Source organism: Phoca vitulina, unplaced genomic scaffold, assembly GCF_004348235.1.
Source record: "Phoca vitulina isolate PV1807 unplaced genomic scaffold, GSC_HSeal_1.0 scaffold8, whole genome shotgun sequence".
In the NCBI taxonomy this organism is placed as follows: domain Eukaryota; kingdom Metazoa; phylum Chordata; class Mammalia; order Carnivora; family Phocidae; genus Phoca; species Phoca vitulina.
In genome coordinates, this window is record NW_022589711.1 from 40,770,982 (window position 1) to 40,789,288 (window position 18,307).

The 18,307-nt window shown below is 36.6% G+C and overlaps 1 pseudogene; it reads left to right on the top strand.

Annotated features, from left to right (window-relative positions):
• Positions 1 to 223: 223 nt before the first annotated feature.
• LOC116633674 lies at positions 224 to 4,211 on the top strand (annotated as a pseudogene).
• The last annotated feature ends 14,096 nt before the right edge of the window (positions 4,212 to 18,307 follow it).

The following is an 18,307-nucleotide window of genomic DNA, read 5'->3' on the forward strand; positions in this document are numbered from 1 at the left end:
TATATTCATGAAAAATTATCTTTTCCTCATTGAATTGCCTTAAGCCCATTATCAAAATCATATAACTGAGACAAACCAACATGGTGCATGCAGCCTGTGGGTGCTTGGTCCAAGGCCTGTGGTGTGCACTGGAGTGGAGAAGGCAGGGAGTTCCGAGTCCACCCCCTCAGCCCATCCATGGACTCATTTTAATTCTCACAATCATCCCATGAGTTGTACCACTATGGCTTTCAAGATCCTCTTCCCACCAACCCTCCACGCACTCAGCCGAAAAGAACTGCGCCTTTCCCGAGAGCAGCATCATTGGCCTGACATAAGACAATTCAGCCATTGGTCAGAAATAGATCTGCTTTGGGCACCTGGGTGGCTCAGTCGTTAAGCATCTGCCTTCGGCTCAGGTCATGATCCCAGGCTCCTGGGATCAAGTCCCACATCGGGCTCCCTGCTCGGCAGGAAGCCTGCTTCTCCCTCTCCCACTCCCCCTGCTTGTGTTCCTGCTCTCGCTATCTCTCTCTCTGTCAAATAAATAAATAAAATCTTAAAAAAAAAAAAAAAAAAAGAAATAGATCTGCTTCATGAGTACTACCTCCTCCAGAAAAAAAAGCCTGTCCTGTCATTCAGGAAGGTAATCTTTTTCTTTTCTTTTTTTTTTTTTTTAAGATTTTATTTATTTATTTGACAGAGAGAGACACAGCGAGAGAGGGAACACAAGCAGGGGGAGTGGAGAGCGAGAAGCAGGCTTCCAGCTGAGCAGGGAGCCCGATACGGGGCTTGATCCCAGGACCCTGGGATCATGACCTGAGCCGAAGACAGATGCTTAATGACTGAGCCACCCAGGCGCCCCCCAGGAAGGTAATCTAAGACCACATGTCACCTGCCTTGTTTTTGTTCCAGGATCACATGTGGAACTCTGCAGTGGCCCCTGTGAGATGGCTGAAGAATGGTTCTGTGTGGACTATGCCAAGCATGGCATGGCCGGTTGTAAAAAAAATGCAAGAAAAAGATTGTGAAGAGTGTATCCAGATCAGCAAAGTAGTGCCCATCCCTTCTCAGAGTCCAGGGGTGATGAGAGAGTGGTATCATATTAAATGCATGTTGGTACAGCCACTTTGGAAAACAGTGTGGAGATTCCTCAAAAAATTAAAAATAGAGCTACCTTATGACCCAGCAATTGCACTACTGGGTATTTACCCCAAAGACACAGATGTAGTGAAAAGAAGGGCCATATGCACCCCAATGTTCATAGCAGCAACATCCGCAATAGCCAAACTGTGGAAAGAGCTGAGATGCCCTTCAACAGATGAATGGATAAAGAAGATGTGGTCCATATATACAATGGAATATTACTCAGCCATCAGAAAGGATGAATACCCAACTTTTTCATCAACATGGATGGGACTGGAGGAGATTATGCTAAGTGAAATAAGTTAAGCAGAGAAAGACAATTATCTTATGGTTTCACTTATTTGTGGAAATTAAGGAATAGCATGGAGGACATTAGGAGAAGGAAGAGGAAAATGAAGGGGGGGAAATCAGAGGGGGAGACGAACCATGAGAGACTATGGACTCTGGGAAACAAACTGAGGGTTTCGGGGGGGGGGGATGGGTTAGCCCAGTGATGGGTATTAAGGAGGGCATGTACTGCACGGAGCACTGGGTGTTATTCGAAAACAGTGAATCATGGAACACTACATCAAAAACTAATGATGTACTATATGGTGACTAACATAATAAAATAAAATAAATTTAAACAAAATAAATGCATGTTTGAGAAACTGGAGTGGGCCCGGGCCACCACAAAAAATATTGAGGTCCACACAAAGCTGAAGACTGGGAAGAGCTGGAAGATAATGAGAAGGAACAGATAAGCCAGCACATTGCAGATCTGTCTTCTAAGGCAACAAGCACACCAAAGAAGAAAGCTATTGTCCAGGCAAAGCTAACAGCCACTGGCCAGGTGACATCTCCAGTGACAGATGTCTCATTTGTCACCAACACCAATCCCCAGAAATTTTCTGACTTTTTAGTCAAGCCCAACTCTGAGGAAGCCTGCTCAAGCCCTACCCCTAAGGCAAGTCTGTCCTCAGCAAATGTGACCCCAAGCACAAGGATTGTCTGCTATGTGAGTTTTGGAAGTTTTGTGCCATGGTGGCTGAAAATCCTGGCTATGACATGAAGACCCAGATGATCCAGGACTTCCTTTGGAAAGGTTCAGCAGGAGATAGTTTCCACAGTGATGTGTACCTAACAGTGAAGCTGCTGCTGCCAGCTACTATTAAAAGTGTTTACAACTTGAATAATAAGTAGATTGTGAAGATTTTCAGCCACATTCTTAACTGCAACCCAAATGATATGGCATGAGACCTAGAGCAGGGTGAAGTGTCAGAGACAATCAGAGTCTTCTTTGGGCAGAGCAAGTCTTTCCCCCCAACTGCCAAGAGCCTCCTTACTATTCAAAAGGTGGACGAATTCCTCTTTCAGCTCTCCAAGCTCACCAAGGAGGATGAGCAGCAACAGGCCCTGCAGGACATCACCTCCAGGTGTCCAGCCAATGACCTTAAGTGCATAATCAGGTTGGTCAAACATGATCTGAAGATGAACTTGGGTACAAAACATATGTTAGGTGCCCTTGAACCCAATGTCTATGAAGACTTCAAAGCCTTGTGCAACCTGTAGGACCTAGTGGAGGAGGTCCTCTGCAAAGAGCAGGAGGTGGAGAAGTAGACAGGTCAGAGATGAGCTCTGAGCACAGGCTTCACTGATGATGCCAGTATAGCCCATGCTGGCTGCAGGCTGCAAGTCCATCAAACATCAGATGAAGAAGTGTCCTAATGGCATGTTCTCTGAGATCAAGTATCATGGGGAGCGAGTCCAGGTGCATAAGAAGGGGGACCACTTCAGCCACTTCAGTCACAGACTCAAGCCTGTCCTGCTCCCCAAGGTGGCCCACTTTAAGGACTATATCCCCCAGCCTTTCTGTGGGAGCCACGGCATGATATTGGACTCTGAGGTGTTCCTGAATGACACTAGACAGCCAAACCACTGCCCTTTGGGACTTGGGGAGTGCACCAGAAAGCTGCCTTCCAGGATGTTAATGTCTGCCTCTTTGTTTTTGATTATATCTACTTTAATGTCAGCTTGATGGACAGGCCTGTGTGAGAGAGGAAGTTTCTTCATAACATGGTTGAAATTCCCAACCAGATCATGTTCTCAGAAATGGAGCAAGTCACTAAAGCTTTAGACTTGGCTGACATGATAAACTTGGTGATCTGAGAAGGGTTGGAAGGGCTAGAGCTGAAGGATGTGAAGGATACATATGAGCCTGGAAAGCAGCACTGGCTAAAAGTGAAGGAAGACTATTTGAATGAGTGAGCCATGGGTAACACAGCTGACCCAAGGGCTTTGGGGCCTTCTATGGGCATGGGAGCAAAGGTGCCATGATGTCCATCTTCCTCATGGGCCGCTATGACCCAAACAGCCAGAAGTGATGCACAGTCATCAAGTGTGCATGAGGCCATGATGACATGATGCTTGCCCACCTGCAGAAGGAACTGGATGTGGTGAAGATCCACAAGGATCCCAGCAAGATACCTAACTGGCTGAAAATCAACAAGATCTGCTATCCTGACTTCATTATTGTCCCAGACTCAAAAAAAGCTGCCACATGGAAGACACAGGGGCTGAGTCCTCCAAATATGAGGCTCACAGAGCTGATGGCATCTCCATCTGATTCCCTCATGGTACCCAGATCCTTGATGATAAGAATTGGAAATCTGCCACTAACTTGTCCCAACTCAAGGAACTATACCAGCTGTCAAGGAGAGGGCGGAATTCACTGTGGCAACTGGAAAGGAGGGGAATTCCACTACAGGGGGTAGCAGTGGAGAGAATAAGGGTATTTCAGGGGCTGCTGGGTCTTGCAAGGCTCCCCAAAGCAGCCCTCCACCAGTGCCAAGAAGGCAGGAGGGAGGCTGAGTAGCCTCAACAGCAAAGGCGGCAACAAGCTGACAGCAAAACCTTCCCCTGTGAAAACGGGAGAAAAGCAGAAGGCTCCCGATGAGACCCTGTGCCAAGCAAAGGTGCTGCTGGACATCTTCACCACGGTGCAGCTCTACTTGCTACCCTCCACACCAGACTTCAGCTGCTCCTTTGTGGCATTCGACATATTAGCTTGTATATTTTGTGGATTATATTTGCTAAAATTTTGTTAATACTTTGTGTTGATGGTCATGAGGGATATCAATATACAGTTCATATTGTCAAATTTATAAACATATGTTTACTATATTTAGTTATTATCTTTTCAGTGTTTATGGGATTTGTGTTAGCTCTCTCATTCTTTTAATTTAATTTTATTTAAAGTTAAGTTAGTTAACATATAGTGTACTATTAGTTTCAGGGGTAGAATTTAGCTCTCTCATTCTCGATACTGGTATATTATTTTTCCTCTATCTTTTCTAATCCATCTATTTAAATGATTATCAATTTAATTGATCTTCTCCAAGAAACCACTTTGGTTTCCTCAGTTTTTACTGTTTTGTTTGATTGGTATTTCATTAGTTTCTGCTTTTATTTAATTATATACTTCATAATGATTACATTTGGTTTAATTGTCTAGTTTCTTAAGATGGAAGCATAAATCATTGATTATAGATTTACTGACCCTTAATTTTCAATATTATAAAATTCCCTTTAAGCCCTTCTTTAGCTGCATCTCCAAATATTTCTACGCTGTGTTTTCACTATCCATAATTTAAAAATATTTTCTAATTTCGCTTGTGATATTTTTTTGACCTGCAGATTATGTAGTAGTATGTTGACTGGATTCTAAATACTGGAGGATTTTCTAGACATCTTTCTCTTATTGATTTCTAACTTAATTCCATTGTGGTCAGAGTAAATAATTCGTTTTATCTGAAATTTAAAGAATTTATTGGTATTTGTTTTATGGCCTAGAATATGGTGTATCCTATTAATTGTTTTGTGTACATTTAAAAAGAATGTTGTTGGGTGACTGCTTTATAAATGTAAATCAGATCAAAATACTTAATTGCACTGCTCATGTCTTCTATACCTTACTAATTTTCTTTCTATTATTCTATCAGTTAGTGGGGCATGCTGGACTTTCGTACTATTGTCAGACATTTTCATTTTACTTATGTTAAAAACCCACAACATATTTTTATTATTTTTCTTTAAAATGTTAATAATTTTTAAAGGAATTTACAAAATAAGAAAAATATATTTACCAACACATTTTCCATTTCTCATGCTTTTCATTCTTTAAGTACATCCAAATTTGCATCAGTCATTTTTTTTCTCACTAAGGGATTCTCTTTAACATTTCTTATAGTCATAATGGTGAGTAGTATAGTGGTAGTCTACTGGTGATTATACGCTAAGTTTTTCTATATCTTAAAATTATTTCACCTTTGTTTATGAAAGATAATTTTACTTGGTTAGAGTGTTCTACTCTTCTCTGATTTACATTGTTTCTGAGAAGAAATGTGTCATCATTCTTTTTTTTTTTTTCCCTTTAGGGTAGAATAGGACTTTTTCCTACCTATGGTTTTGAAGATTTTCTCAGTAATCACTTTGTTTTAATGCAACTGTGTTATAATGCACCTTGGTATAGATTTCTTCTGATGGAGGTCTATTGGGTTTCTTGGATCTATGGCTTTAGAGTTTTATCAAAATTGGAAAATATTGGTCGGTATTTCTTTAAATATCTTCATCTTTCCTACCCTTTTATCTTTCTGGGACTCCAATTACACATATTAGAATGTTTGGTGTTTTCTCACTGACACACTGATCCTTCTTAAAAAAATCTTTTTTCTCTCTGTATTTCATTTTGGATAGTTTCTATTGCATTTCTTCAGGATTATTATTTTTTTCTTCTACTATGTCTATTCTACCATTAAACCCATCTTATGTATTTTTCATCTTATACAAGACTAAATTTTATCTCTGGAAGCTTGATTTCGGCCATTTTGTGTCTTCCATTTCTCTCTTTTTTAAAAATTTAAATTCAATTTAGTTAAGATATAGTGTATTATTAGTTTCAGGGGTAGAACCTAGTGATTCATCAGTTGCTTAAAACACCCAGTGCTCATAACATCAAGTGCCCTCCTTAATGCCCAGCACTCAATTACCCCATCCCCCCAACCCACTTCCCTTCCAGCAACCCTCATTTGTTCCTTATTGTTAAGAGTCTGTTATGGTTTGCCTCCCTCTCTGTTTTTATCTTACGTTATTTTTCTTCCCTTCCCCCATGTTCATCTGTTTTGTTTCTTTAATTCCACATGAGTGAAATCATATGGTATTTGTCTTTCTCTGACTGACTTATTTCACTTAGTATAACACTCTCTAGTTCCATCCATGTCGTTACAAATGGTAAAATTTCTTTTTTGATAGCTTAGTAATATTCCATTGTATATGCATATATGACATCTTTATCCATTCATTAGTCAATTCCATATTTCTCTTTAACAACCTCATGCTTTCCTCTTTATATTGAGCATATGGTAAATATTTATAACACATATTTAATATTCTTATCTTCTAATTCTCCCATATTTATTTTTTCTGTTTCTATTTCTATTGATTACTTTCTATCCTCATTATTGTTTTTATTTTTCTGCTCTTTTTTCATGCCTGGTAATTTTGTTGTTGTTGTTGTTAAAGATTTTATTTATTTGTTTGACAGAGAGAGAGACAGCAAGAGAGGGAACACAAGCAGGGGGAGAGGGAGAAGCAGGCTTCCCGCTGAGTGGGGAGCCCAATGCGGGGCTCAATCCCAGGACCCCGGGATCATGACCCGAGCGGAAGGCAGACACTTAATGACTGAGCTACCCAGGTGCCCCCATGCCTGGTAATTTTTGATTCAATGCCAGACTTTGTCAAGTTTATAATTTGAATATCGATTTTTTTTCATTTCTTTAAATACTTTTGGGCATTTTTTTATTATGCAGTTAGTTGGAAACAATTTGGTCCTTTCAAATCTTGTTTTTAGGATTTGTTAGGTAAATCCAGACAGCTTTTGTACCAGGGCTCTGACTGATCAGAACAATTATTCCTGGCCCTGTGTGAGGATTGTTCCACATGATCCTTTCTAATGGGATTTCCTCCCAACTTTGTTAGTTTCCTCACCCACATGCACCAATTAGTACTCATTGAAGACTCTGGGAGAATCCTTTGCAAATCTCTGGAGCTCTCTTTCCCTATGCAATTGTCTTTTCTCTAGTATTCTTCCCTATGAATTTTAGCACTTTGGCCTCCCAACATCTGAATTCTGTCTTATAAACCACTGGACCTAATTTGACTTCCCTCTCCCTATGCTTCATCCTGGAAATTATCATTATGAAATTAGAGGTAATTATACAGCTCACCTTATTTGATTCTCTTTTCTCAGATCTAACTATTTTAGATGCGTTGCCTCTTATCCAATGTTTGAAAATCATTGTCTCATATATTTTGTTCAGTTTTTTTTTTTTTTAAGATTTTTTATTTATTTATTTGACAGAGAGAGCACAGCAAGAGAGGGAACACAAGCAGGGGGAGTGGGAGAAGGAGAAGCAGGCTTCCTGCCGAGCAGGGAGCCTGATGCGGGGCTCGATCCCAAGACCCTGGGATCACGACCTGAGCCGAAGGCAGACGCTTAACAACTGAGCCACCCAGGCGCCCCTATTTTGTTCAGTTTTGTAATTATTTAAGGTAAGAGGTCAGATCCAGATTCACTTTTCCTGACCTAAAGCAGAAGTCTTAAACTTCATTATTCTTTTTATAATTATTTGCTAACAAATGGATTTAAGGCTATATGTATCTTCTAAACTGAAGCTTCATCCTGAAAGTCTGATGATCACTTCTAAATATTTTGTTATTTTCATTAGGATTTCCTATTTGATTCATAAACTATGTAAAAGTATGTCTTTAGACTCCAAATTTATCAGATTTTATAGACCAACTTATATTGCTATTTCTAATCATAATGCATATTTCTAAGGAATTTGGGCTGATACTGATATTGTTTATTTTGTATTTATTAAAAGCTCCTTTTGATAAATGGATATTGTTTATTTTGCATTTATTAAATACATTATATTGTTTACTCTGTATTTATTTATTTATTTATTCATTTATTTTAAGATTTTATTTATTCATTTGAGACACAGAGATACAGAGAGAGAGCGAGCATGAGCAGGGGGGGAGGCAGAGGGAGAGGGAGAAGCAGGCTCCCCACTAAGCCGGAGCCCGACGTGGGGCTTGATCCCAGGACCCTGAAATCATGACCTGAGCCGAAGGCAGACGCTTAACCATCTGAGCCACCCAGGCGCCCCTACTCTGTATTTATTAAGTTCCTTTATGGCCTAATATGTGGTCAGTTTTATATGTGCTTAAAAATAATGCTTATTCTCTATTTTTGAGATGCAGTTTTTATAAAAATCATTTGTATTAAGCTTACTCATTGTGTTGCTCAATTTTTCTGCATCTTCAGTAAGTTTCTTCTTGCACGACTCACCAGATTCTGAGATACAATTGTTAAAAGTTTACACTATGATAAAAAATTTGTCAATCTCTCTTTGAAATTCTTTGCTTTTTTGCTTCATATATTTCAAGTCTATATTGTTAGAGGTATGAAGTTCAATACTGTTATATATTCTGAGAAATTCTAATTTCCACTAAGCATAATTATTTACGCCTGCATTTATGGCTTCCTAATGTTAATATACCTATATACCTTTTAAAATATAGTATTTTACAACTAAACTAAAATTTAAAAATTAAGAAATGGCCATAATATTCTATTTTGGTTTAGTTTTATTGTGTGGTCAGAAAGAAAGTATGAATCTGTACATAGGTTTATAATAAAATGCACATGAGAATAAAATGAAATTATAGTTATTAAAGTGTTTTTATAAAAATACCTTACCAATACTAGATATCATCATTCTGAATGTTACTCTTCTTTAGTCCTCAAAAATACAAAATCTATCCCCTGGTGGTAATTACAAAAAAATGGTAGCAAGTGCAGTAATTAATTGATCTGCTAAAAAAAAATTTTTTTTAACTCATTCCAAAAACCAAAAAAGTCCTAGAGCAACTGCATAAATTAATGGATTAAGCCATTAAGGGTTAAAGAGGATGGACTAACTAGAGAGTCTCATTTTCTTAATGGACATCTCTTTGATTTTTGTGAGGGACTATTTAGCTAGCGATTTTTCTCATTATTAATGACTAATGATTACTGTCATTGTTAATCATCTGCTCATATATGTCTTAGTCAGTCCAGGCTGCTATAACAAGTACCACACACTCGGTGCCCTAAACAACAGAAATTTGTTTCTCACAGTTCTAGAGGCTGGGAAATCTCAGATCAGGATGCCAGCATGGTGGGGTTCTTGGTGAAGGCCGTCTTCCTGATTTGTAAATGGTTGCCTTTTCCTTGTATTCTTATGGCAGAGAGCAAAGAGAGGAAGCAAGCTCCTTGTGTCTCTTCTTATAAGCCACTAATGCCATCATGAGGGCTCCCCTCTCATGACCTAGTTACCTCCTGAAGACCCCATCTCTGAACACCATCACAGTGGAGATTAGGATTTCAAACAAATGAATTTAGTGAGGACACAAATAGTCCATAGCAACATATTTTGGCTATTTTTATTAGTGTATTCATCCATTTTGTTACTAATTATTAAAATCTTTCATTTATGTAGTAATTGTAGTAATTATTAAACATTACACAAATTTGATCATTTTAAATTTTTTGTTTTAATATTGATAATAACTTTATAGTATGTATCAATATTCATTGTTATTTATGGAAAGTATCGATCTGAATTCCAGCTTTCCTTTTCGTCTAGGCATTTTGTGGTTGGTTCTTTTTTTTGTTTTAACTATTTAATCATCTAGAATGCATCATTCCCTCAAATATATCTTACTTTCTGTATTGGCTTCATGTGAACTGTGTCATAATCTGTATATAAATGTGGTTGGATCTACCCTTATGCTTTCTACTTGGTACAATTAATCAGTCAGTTCTTACTCCATACCAAACTATTTTAATGACTTTGGCATTCTAATACATTTTATTATTAACCAGTACAAACCACTTCTCATTATTCTTTTATTTTCAGAATTTGTGGGATGTTAGAATCATTAATTTTCCAAGATGACCTTTAGAAACATCTTTAAAACTTTTCAAAAACATTCATTGATATTTTGACTGGAATTATATCATATTATAAATTGTGCTATCTGGAGAATTAATATTTTTAGTATTAAGTAAGTCTTGGTATTTGTTTCATATATTCATTATATTTAGTGGGGTTATTTTGCACTTATCTTACATTTCTTATTAGGATTATTGTATATATTTTATACTTATTACTGCTTATTAGTAAGATGACCATATAATTTATTATTCAAACCAGTAGACTTTAATAATGAAAGGGAACACTATAATAATAACAAGCATAAACAGGATCTCATAGTTATTATTAATGTGATTTTTTGAAATTTTATTTTCTAATAGTTAATGTCATTAAATAGCAATGGTGTCTATATACATATATATTTTTTAAACAAGTCAACCTTTCTACCACTATGTTAAATGTAATCATTTATACTTTCTCTTATTTTTTCAGATTATCAAATATGTCACTTACATATAATGATAATTTTGACATCATATGATTATATGCCTAATTTATTTTTCTTAACTTATTGCATCATATAGAGCTTCCAGAAAAATATTAAATACTAGCAGTGAGGGAGTGTATTTTTTTTTCTTTGATTCCTTACTGGGACCACAACTAGCACAATACCATTTTGATGTAATGGTAGTTATTTCATGTGTGTGGAGGGTCCTTCCTAATTTTTTTTTTGGAAATTATACTAATTGAAGTATAACAAGCATAAAACACAATATATAAAGTCATATTATATAGCTTAATGAAATTTCACATCTGGGTAATCAGTACCAAACCAAGATAGATAATATTTCCAACCCTCTAGAAGTATCTTCTACTTCTACCCAGAGAATTACTATATTCCCACACAAAACAAATATTGTGATATATAATATCATATATCAAGTTTCCTGCTTTTGAAATAGATACACGCATATGCACACTATTCCCCACAGTATGTTTTCTTTTGTGTCTTTTTTCTTTATCACTCAATATTGAGTTTATCTAAATTTATATATCTACAGTAATAGTTTTTGGGCTGTCATTGATAATTATAATTATCTATTATATGAATATACCTCTGCTTATTTATTCATCTTATTCCTTTTATGCCATTGAGGTTGTTTCCAATTTGGGTTTATTACAATATTGCTGTGAAGTTCTTGTATACATCTTTTGGTGAGCATACACATTTCTGTTTTGAATATGCTTAGGAATTCAATTACTGTGTCATACTGTGTCATACTGTGTCATAGGGTATACATATGTTCAGCTTTAGGAGATGTTACCAGTTTTCCAAAGTAGTTGTATCAATTAACACTCACAAGGAATATGAGTGTACCAGCTATTCTATATTCTTACCTTCACTTGTTTTAATTTGTTAATTTTCTTTTTAATTTTAGCAATCCAGGTTAAGTGTGTTGAAGTACATCATTGTAAATTTTAATTTACAGTACCCAGTTGAGAGGTGAGGTTGAACATCTTTTCATATATTAATTTACCATTTGGAAATCACCTTTTATAAAGTGCCTATTTAAGATATTTATCCATTTTTTGATCCATTTAAATTTTTTTCACACAGGTTTGCCTGGGTTCTTTTTTGGATGTGTGTTGTTTAATCATATACTTATAGCAAATATCTTCCATTATATAGCTTGCTTTATAATTTCTTAAGGTATTTTGGTGTGTTTTGATAAAATTATCTTAATTTTAATAGCCCAATTAATCAAATTGTTTTTTTTTATGATTAGTGATTTTTGCCTCCCTCAACTGATAAAGATACATACTCTCCTGTTCTTTTTTTTCTTAAGCACTTTAATTTTTAGCCTCTATATTCAGCTCTTCATATTCCATCTGGAATTGAATATTTTATATGGTATGAGTATGGATGTCAAGATTCATTTCTTCTATATGGATATCTAATTGGTTCAACATCATTTTTGAAAAGATATACTTTCACAAACTCATTATAATGCCAATTTTGTCATCATAAGTCAAGTGCTCATATATGTGTGGGTTGATTTCTAGACCCTTTATTCTGTTTCAGTGGTCTGTTTATCTATTCTTACACCAATACTATAATCATTTAATTATTACAGCTGTAAAATAGGTTTTAATATCTGACTATACATCTGTCAGCTTAGTTTTTCATGATTGTCTTGAGTATTCTTGTCCTTTATCATTTCTGTATGTGGTAAATATGTGAGGTCCGGCTGGGATTCCCTTTTAGTGGAGGGGAAAGTCTTTCCTGGAGAAAAGTCTTTACTTTTCACTCCCCTTTGGGGATTGCCTTAAGTGGAGAGACAAAACTCACCCAAGGCCATGCCCCTTTCCTAAGTGTAGCCCACATCTAATAACTGACCATTGTGAGGGCATACATGTCTGACTCTTGCTCAAACTGAGAAAATACTGAAGAGTCATCTCAGTTTCAAAGATCCTCATAGTACTACTTGAGTTCTCCATCGAGACTACATTTTAGTTCATTTTCTGTTTTTGTCTAATTCTGCATCCAGCCCTTCCATTCCTCAGGTGTTACGCCCCAAAATATTCCTAAGAAATCTGTTGCATACTAATCTCCATCACAGTATGTGCTTCCTTAAAAACACAGTCTGACAATTGGTGCCAGGAGTGGCCCAAGAGAGTAAACTCTGGAATGGGATTTTGGATGTGGATTGCCTACCTATCACCCTGCTGGTAACGAGAAACCATTAACTCCTTGAGGTAGAATACTGAGCCCCATAACAAGATAGCAGAGGACTTGTTAAAACACTTATATATCATGAACTGGGATGGTATGCTGATGGAATGAATTCACTAATGGTATAACATATCAGGTATTTAAGAAATATGTGGGACACAGTAACTATAAGAACTGTGGAATTAAGTGATTGTAGCTAAGTTCAAATGAAGAGAATGAAAAGCTAAGAGTGATTAATCACAGCTAAAAGCTAAGTGAGACAGTAAAAGCGCCTCCTTGGTAGTAAAAAAACAACAAAAACAACAGGATGGCTGAGAAAGAGATGAGAACATATCCAGAATTTAATCATAAGAGTAGTAGAGCCCAAGGGTTGAACTATTATCTTAAGCAGGTCTACCATTTACCCAAGCAATACAAATTGTGCTGGTAAAGAGGACACCAACATCACTAACATATTCAGTTTTGGCTCTCTATAAACCATAACTGATGACTGGAGTTGCATTTACAATATGGGCTTACTGATGTCAAGAGGGAAACCTGAATGGGAAGAAATCAGAGAGGGAGACAAACCATGAGAGACTCTGGACTCCGGGAAACAAACTGAGGATTACAAAGGGGGCAGTGTGGGGGGACGGGGTAACCGGGTGATGGGTATTGAGGCGGGCAGGTGCTGTGATGAGCATTGGGTGTTATATGCAACTAATGAATTGCTGAACACTACATCAAAAACTAATGATGTACTATACGCTGGCTAACTGAACATAATAAAAAAATTTAAAAAATAAAAAAGAGTGATTATAGGACCCCAAAACAACAGAGGTCTGGTGGTAGGGTTTAATCATCAGAAACCAGGTGTATATATTTTTCATGAGGTTGGAGGGACAGCCAACTGGCCTGAACCACAGAGAATTATGGAAATTTTTTAAATAGAATATAACATTCCTAGGAGCAAAATAGATAGGCAGCCAAGGGAACTACTCATCCTATATAATCAAAGAAATCAAGGGAGGCTGAGAGCAGTCACCTAAATAACATTTTTTTGACTCCTTGTCCAGTTTTTGGATGTAAGCCAGTTTTCAGACCCAGGATACACTGACTAAAGGAGAAGCCAGATGCCAAGGAAAAAAATATATGTGTTTTTCCTTTAGAAAAATATATGGTAATTATTCCCCCCATCTTTCTCCAAAGGGACTTATAGCCATTTACTTAGGTAAACAATATCAAAACCCTTGAGGTGAAAGGGAAATGGCATAAATTAATGTTTAAATTTGAAACCTAGAATGAAGAAGGTGTGTTTCTCTAATATCTGCATTTATTTTTTTTTAAAAGATTTTATTAATTTATTTGTCAGAGAGAGCAAGTACAAGAAGGGGGAGTGGCAGGCAGAGGGAGAAGGCAGGCTCCCCACCGAGCAGGGAGCCAGATGCGGGGTTCGATCCCAGCACCCTGAGATCATGATCTGAGCCGAAGGCAGACGCTTAACCGACTGAGCCACCCAGGTGCCCCTAATATCTACATTTAATTTATCAATTTGACTCCTGAAAAATCTAAATGGATCAGGGAAAATGACAGTGTATTACCACAAACTCAACTAAGTAGCTCAATGTGCAGCTGCTGTGCCCATTGTGGAATCTTTGCTACAAAAGATTAACATGGCTTCAGGTACATGATATGTAGCCATTGACCTGGTGAGTGCATTATTTTATATTTCTATTTTTAAAAATGAAGATCAGAAACAGTTTGAATTCACTTGGAATAGACAAGAATATACATGTCATAAGATAGTCTAAAGAGCTCTGGACTGACGACATCATTCAGAACGCTATACCGGTTTATAATATCAATGATATCATATGAGATTACAGCATCTAATCAGAGAGGATAATTGAGAGAAATTGCTAGTGCAATGGAGACATGATAAAACTTGTGAATGCCAAAGGGTAGGACATAACAAAGAATCAGGAACCAACCACATCCATAAATGTTTTTGGTGTCCAGTGGTATAGGGAATACTGGGCCATTTACTTCAAAGGAACAACAAATTACTGTATCCTGTACCTCCTGCTGCAGACGCTTAACCGACTGAGCCACCCAAGTGCCCCTAATAGGGATAAGGGGGATAAGGAAGGGATAAACTTCGGGGATCCTTCAGGCAACATATTCCATACCTGGGAATACTGCATCAACCTAATATACAGAGTGACCTGAAAATCTGTCAGTTTCAGTGAGGCCTAGAGCAAAAAAGTGTTCTAAAGCAGGTTCAGGCTGTGATGTGTGCAGCTCTGACTCTTGGATCATAAAAACCAGCACACCAAGCAGCTTCTTGGTTATGCTCTGTGATTACCATGTATCTCAGCCTATTTCTCCAAGGAACTGAGTTCTACCAATAACCTGAATAATCATGGAAGAGAATCCTGAGCTCCAAATGAGACCACAACCCTGGCCTACACCTTAATCTCAACCTGAAAGACCCTGAACAGAGAACTCTGCTGTCTTGAGTCCAAACTTCTGACCTACAGAAACCAAGGGATAATAAATTTGTGCTTCTTGGCACTTAGCACCACCTGCTAAGTTTGTGGTAATTTCTTGCACAGCAATAGAAAACTAATATATCCACCATTAGTATTCTTGGGGGCTATCTTAGAACTCTTAGTAGAAAAAGATGCCTTGTGGAATCTGTGGCAACTTCAATGGGAAAACCATAATGTACACCTTTCAGTGCTCTGAAACAAGGCTGTGCCATTTGAAGTGGAGAAATACACACATTTGAAAAGATAGCTCGTGGTGTGCTACTGGGCCATGGTAGAGTTGAAATACATGACCATGGGGTAACATATTTGCTCATCATAAACCAGATTCCATGAGACCCACCAAATCATAAGTTGGATAGGTCCATTGTAAAATAGAAGTGGTATGACTGTAAGTGAGCATGAGCAGGTTAGGAAGACACAGCAAGGTGCATGAGTACATTACCTCAATCCCCATGCCATCCACCACTATTGGATCAGCATTCTCCCTCAGTTCATAGCTAGGTCACATATAGATGAATTGGTTTGGTATGACTGCAAGCCAAAAATAGATAGCAGCTACATTATAGTCCTACATAAGGGTAGCTTTGAAAGATATGAGTTAGGGGAAAGCTTCCCAATAGGGAGAACTTTGGGTAATGCACTTATTCATACACTTTGTGTGATAAGAATATAAATGGATTTATGCTCATTGGTATGTGGACATATGAGCATAAGCACAAAGTATAAATATTTTTATACACGCTTGTATACAAAATGAGCATGTTAATACTCAAAAAGTATTCTACATAGACAAGGCACTAAATAAACAGGTAGACAAAATGATTTAACATTAATATGTTACATTCACTGATTAAATCTAATGGTCTATAGATTCTTTTAGATTCTGTTGGGATTTCTATATATATATTTCTTTGATTTCCATCTTTTTAAAAATATAGACAGGGCACATCCAGTTTTTTTTTTAATTTCTTCTTGTATCACTTTTGCTAATTTTTGTTTTTCAAGATATTTGCCAACCTCATCTATATTGACAAGTGTATTAGCTAAAGTTATTCTTAATATATAAATTTTAAAAGTACCTGTAACATCTGTAGTGATATCCCCTTTTTCATTTCAGAAACTGTTAATTTATGTCATCATTTTTATTTTTATATATTCTTACTAGAGTTCACCGATTTTACTATTCTTTTTTTAAAAATATTTTTTGGGGCGCCTGGGTGGCTCAGTTGGTTAAGCGACTGCCTTCGGCTCAGGTCATGATCCTGGAGTCCCTGGATCGAGTCCCGCATCGGGCTCCCTGCTCGGCAGGGAGTCTGCTTCTCCCTCTGACCCTCCCCCCTCTCATGTACTCGCTCTCTCTCATTCTCTCTCTCTCAAAATAAATAAATAAAATCTTTAAAAAAAAATAAAATAAAATAAAATAAAAATAAAATAAAAAAAAATAAAAATATTTTTTACTTTGATTCTCTATATTTTATATTTATCATAAAATCACCTAATACTTATGTTTATTACTTCCTTCCTTCTATAATTTTTGAGTTTACATCAGTTCTTCCTTACCTATTTGAAATATATATTTAATTAATTTACTTTTCAGGTTTTTGTTTTTAATATATACATTTAAAGCTCTAAACTTCCTCTAAGTATAGTTTTAGCTGCATATCACAAATTTTTATGTTCTCTTTTGTATTTCTTTTACTATGGTGAGGTAGAAAATTCTCTCAGATAATTCCCCCACTTCCTTGCAAATGCTTCTCTTTTGCCTCCTACCTTGAAGGATAATTTTGTATAAAGGGATACTAAAGAATCCTTTTAGGATAATTTTGCTATAAAATTCTAAGTTGGTACCCATTTAATTTTAAAATTTTGAGATTGTCATCACACTGTCTTTTGGCTTTCACCCTATATGTTTAGATGTCAATTACTTATTTGGTTATTTTTCCTTTGAAGGTAATGACTCTTATTTTAATCAAGAGTTTAGGGATTGATTTAGCCATGATTTTTCAAAAGTTTTACTATTCTGTTCCTACATGTATTTTTCCTTGTATATATTCTTTATTTCACCAAATGAACAGATTTGGTATTTAACAATAAAATATGATATGACTATAGTAGAAAGATGGGAAGAAAAAAAGAGAATTGATTCCTCAGCTCTAATAAAAGAAAGCTAATAAATAATGTCTCAATTTTATAGTTTAAGAAACAGAATTACAAGTGTGTGTATAAAAATGTGTATTAAAATACCAAAAGAAACAGCCTCAAGAATTGAAAGTGACTGCCTCTGGGAAGGAGCCAATGAGATTGGGAGAATGGAGCAGAAGATTGCCGCTTTCTGTTATGAATGTTTTCACATTAATTGATTTTTACATAATATGCAGGTAATAAATTAATAGAAATAAAATTAATTGGAAGTAACATGAATTATATATTTAACTAATGTCAGTGATTATTCACAATATTACTTTACTCAAATTTTTAGTTATATACACTGAAATGTCTCAAGAAAATTTTTTCTTTTTTTTTACTTTTTTATTGTTATGTTAATCACCATACATTACATCATTAGTTTTTGATGTAGTGTTCCATGATTCATTGTTTGTGCATAACACCCAGTGCTCCATGCAGAATGTGCCCTCTTTAATACCCATCACCAGGCTAACCCATCCTCCCACCCCACTCCCCTCTAGAACCCTGTTTGTTTTTCAGAGTCCATCGTCTCTCATGGTTCGTCTCTCCCTCTGATTTCCCCCCCTTCATTCTTCCCCTCCTACTATCTTCTTTTTTTTTTTTCTTAACATATATTGCATTATTTGTTTCAGAGGTACAGATCTGTGATTCAACAGTCTTGCACAAGTCACAGCACTCACCATAGCACATACCCTCCCCAATGTCTA